This window comes from Phragmites australis, chromosome 12, assembly GCF_958298935.1.
Source record: "Phragmites australis chromosome 12, lpPhrAust1.1, whole genome shotgun sequence".
Lineage (NCBI taxonomy): Eukaryota > Viridiplantae > Streptophyta > Magnoliopsida > Poales > Poaceae > Phragmites > Phragmites australis.
The window spans coordinates 9,486,766-9,490,737 of NC_084932.1; the positions used below are offsets into that span (position 1 = coordinate 9,486,766).

Here is a 3,972-nt window from a genome sequence, read left to right on the forward strand (position 1 = left end):
AACTGTGACTCGTCACTATTGACTGAATATTAGTAACAGGTTGTAATCTTGATCTGTCACTAATAACTGATAAATTGTTTTCGTATTTTTTGATAAAAAAGTCAAACGAAATATTATTTTACCCAAACCATCCTAACACAGGCCCATCCTGCCCCACAAGCCACGCTTTTTTCATATTGTTTTTAAGTTTGCGTCCTGTGAGAATCGAACCTACCACCTCCTCCTCGCGCGTGTAGCCATTTTACCATATCTACTATCACGTAATTGTGATAGAAACCGGATATTTTATCTTTTTAACTTTCTTTGCTAAAGGTCATTAGTAACGCGTCATACCTATGAACCCATCACTAATGACTAATTTTACCAAATTTCGTCAAGGGTTATAATTTTGCTAAATGATCTTAAATGAAAATATTGTTAACTACAAAGTTGTAGATCTCGTCAAGTTCTACAATGTTCATATAAAGTTTGTCTCTATCCAACTCTGTATGAAAAAGCTTATGTCCAACCCGTGCAGTGTTCGTATACGAAGTCCAATTTCGACATTTGACATCTACTTTCGAAGCTAACGAGCAGTCGCATCCGAAAAAATACATGTCTTTAGACTTGTACCTTTCTCGACCCCTGAAAAAGGCTCGGAAGACCCTCGACACGACTTCTGAAGTTTATCGTCGAAAATTGACCTTCTTTGATTTGCCTGAAAATTTTTGGAGACATAGTGCCACATCTGAAAGTTAGTACTGCGTAGACGTTTATCAATTTGAGTTACCAAACTCACGATAAAAATCTTTAAATTTGCAATTTTCAACTTTGTGACCCTATACGTACCTTTTTCAATGATTCATACTTATTTTACACTATATCCAATACTTTAGTATGTGGCACTGTGTGTGGTTACTTTGATAGTCTTTATATATTTATTAATGTATCTATATGATTTCAAATAAAAAAGTGATCAACTACAAAGTTATAAATCTCATCAAGCGCTACAATTTTCATATAAAATTTTTCCCCATCTAAGTTAGTATAAATTTTTTTTTATCCGACTAATAATGACTTGGAACCCGATCAGTCATTAGTAACGGGTGATCTAAAGACACATCACTAATGAGTCATTAGTGACGGATATCTTTATCACCTGTCACTAATGACCGACTCATTAGTGACGGGCCTTTAAGTAATCCATCACTAATGAGTGTGCTCTCTCTTCTATCATTAATGACTCCATCATTAGTGACGAGTTTTGAGGTCACCTATCATTAATGAGTATATTTTCTCTACCATCACTGATGACTCCATCATTAGTGACAAACTTTGATATCACCCGTCACTAATGAGTGCGCTCTTTATACCTGTCGCTAATAACTCCATCATTAGTAACAAATTTTGAGGTGATCCGTCGCTACTATCTTTAGTGATAGGTTATTCCCTCACCGTCACTGATGACCCCTCATAAGTGACAGGTCTTGATGAGTCCCAACCCAGACCACATATTAATGATGAGTCATCATTTAACCCGTTACTAATAGTATATTAGCGACGCGTACTGAGCAGCCGTCATTATGACTTATCTCCTTATGTTTTCTTAAGTTGTGTAATTCAGAGCGTACATTACATTCCCTTAGATGAACAGTACATGGTATAAAATGAATACGATTGAAAGTTTTATGTTATGGTCCACATAATTTTCATGGTCGGTGCAGGTAATACTTGGTCTGGTCTAAATGTTTGCTCCACGCCACGTAGGGAACTGAGAGAAGAATTCACGTACGCCACGCCACGCCACGAACGCACGCAATGCAAAACCCTCGGAAGTCAGAAAGGCAGCCCGCGGGTCTGGACCGCACGCGGCACCCACCCTAAACCCTCGCAGCACGCTGCAACGAGACAAGGCGCATGGGGATGATTGCTTCGACGTACCCTACCCGTCTGTAGCAGGTCGTGGTAGGCATGGAACGGAGCCACTACGAAGAAATTCCGGGAGTTACGAAAGAAGCTTCGGACTCATATTGTTCATGGGTTGAGAGCGGGAGTTGAACTCTAGGAGGTCGAATCTCCCCTTATTCCTCAGTAGCTCAGTGGTAGAGCGGTCGGCTGTTAACTGACTGGTCGTAGGTTCGAATCCTACTTGGGGAGATTTGATTCATTCTTTAATGTAAGAATAAAGAATTGAATTAAAAGGCTTGCTTTGACCCTTACCCTGCTGCGTTGTTAGGGTATATTTGGTTGACTATTAAATTTACTATATCTAAAATTAGACATGTCACATATTCTAAGATTATTGTTTGGTTTGTTACTTATTTTAGACTGTCAAAGATGGTTAGTTAGATTTTAAGAGCTCTATCGTAGAAATTTTTGTTATACTTGTGATAGAAAAAAAGAATGCACATGCCTTCGTCGTGTCACGGCACGGAAAAAACCTACATACCCTCTTCTGTTAAAATTACTTTTCCTTTTCATTCTCATAGTTCTCATCACTCATCCCAAACTCCACTATATCCCTTCCGTATCATCTCCACCATCTCCTCCTTGTCCCGGTCTCGCGCCTCCATGCTGCCCCTCTCATGCACCACCGCATTGGGTGGCAGTTATTGGGGGAAATATTTCAGCCCACAAACATCACTAAGGAGACACCATAAAGAGCTTATCTGAAGCCCTTAGACTCCACAATCCCTGAAGAAGCTAAAAGTTTCCGAAGGTCGTGGACCTCTCCGGCCACAGCCCCTCGAGACAGAAGAAGTATCTGGCCTCTGGACGAAATATCAACAAAAGGAGAATACCAACCGCAATTGATCTGACACGAAGTGACTGGTAGTTAATGCCAGTGCAAGTAGTGACTGTCCTGACGTCATAATGCAAGTGGAGGCTACTCTGACACTTAAGATAGTGCGGCACCGCAGTTTATGACTAGCCAAGCCCTACTATTTGGGCCAGTTCACACCTCTGTATTTTCCATAGTAGGATAAGGGTAAAAGTATTCTACCTAGATCGAGGCTATGTGATTCAACTAGTCTAGATCTCTGTGATATAGTGATAATCTATGTCACTATCTCTGTAAAGGGCATACTTGTATACTACCACCCGATATGACACTATAAATACAGACCTGTGGCCATCAGACCTGAGGGGACAAATCTTTTGGTAAAAAACACATGGCTTTGACTTCCTCTCTACTTCTTCTCCAAGCTTGAGTCTCCTCTCTGGAAGATGCTCTCGCCTCACTTGTTCGCGGAAGACTTTTTCTTTCGCCAACAGTGCACCAATCGTTAGGACTCGATCATAGAAGTACAAAGAGAGGTAGGATGTCACCCAAAAAGAGGATCACCAAGGTTGCAACATAGGCAGCTGACTCCTCGGCCATGCTTGTGTGAGGGTCTAAACGACCGCCACAACCATGCAAGCAATGTACACCCACCAGTTCTACCATCGGATGGAACGGTGACCGTCCAGCCATCGCCGACCTGACAGTGGCCTTGGCTCGGGCTGGCTCGGAGGCCCCGGCCGGTGTGGAGGCCTTCCAACAATGGTGTAGCGAGGACCTCACAGTACCCCAAAGGGTTACGGCCAAGGCCGCAGCCGTGCAGGCCACCCTTTAGTGGTTCTAGGTTCTCGAGCCCAGGGGCACTCATGTCTGGGTCCACCCTCACGGCATCTCTTATGACAGCGCCTAGGACACCTTTGTCAAGCTAATGTCTTCTAAGAATCTAGCTATCGGGCAGCCTCCTCTACCTCCCTTGATGAAAGGGGGCTCTGAAGAGACCATAGGCTCTGGTACGCGCAGATCCCGACAATGCATTGGACGCCAACCATAGGCTTTGGTACCACAGGAAGGGTAATGGTGCATCCTGCATGGAGCTAGGCGTGGCCATAATACCGGGAATTGCCGAAGCCTTATAGCTTTCCAAATAGAGTACCTTGAGAGACAGGCGGGATGCCTGGTAGGAGAATGAGCCAGCGATAGGTGGTCTAGAG

General features: G+C 43.2%; 1 non-coding gene across 1 annotated transcript; it reads left to right on the forward strand.

The window, feature by feature from the left end:
* The first annotated feature begins 2,064 nt into the window (after window positions 1-2,064).
* TRNAN-GUU (transfer RNA asparagine (anticodon GUU)) lies at window positions 2,065-2,136 on the forward strand. The gene has a single exon. It is a non-coding gene; the product is annotated as a tRNA-Asn (tRNA).
* Window positions 2,137-3,972: the final 1,836 nt, after the last annotated feature.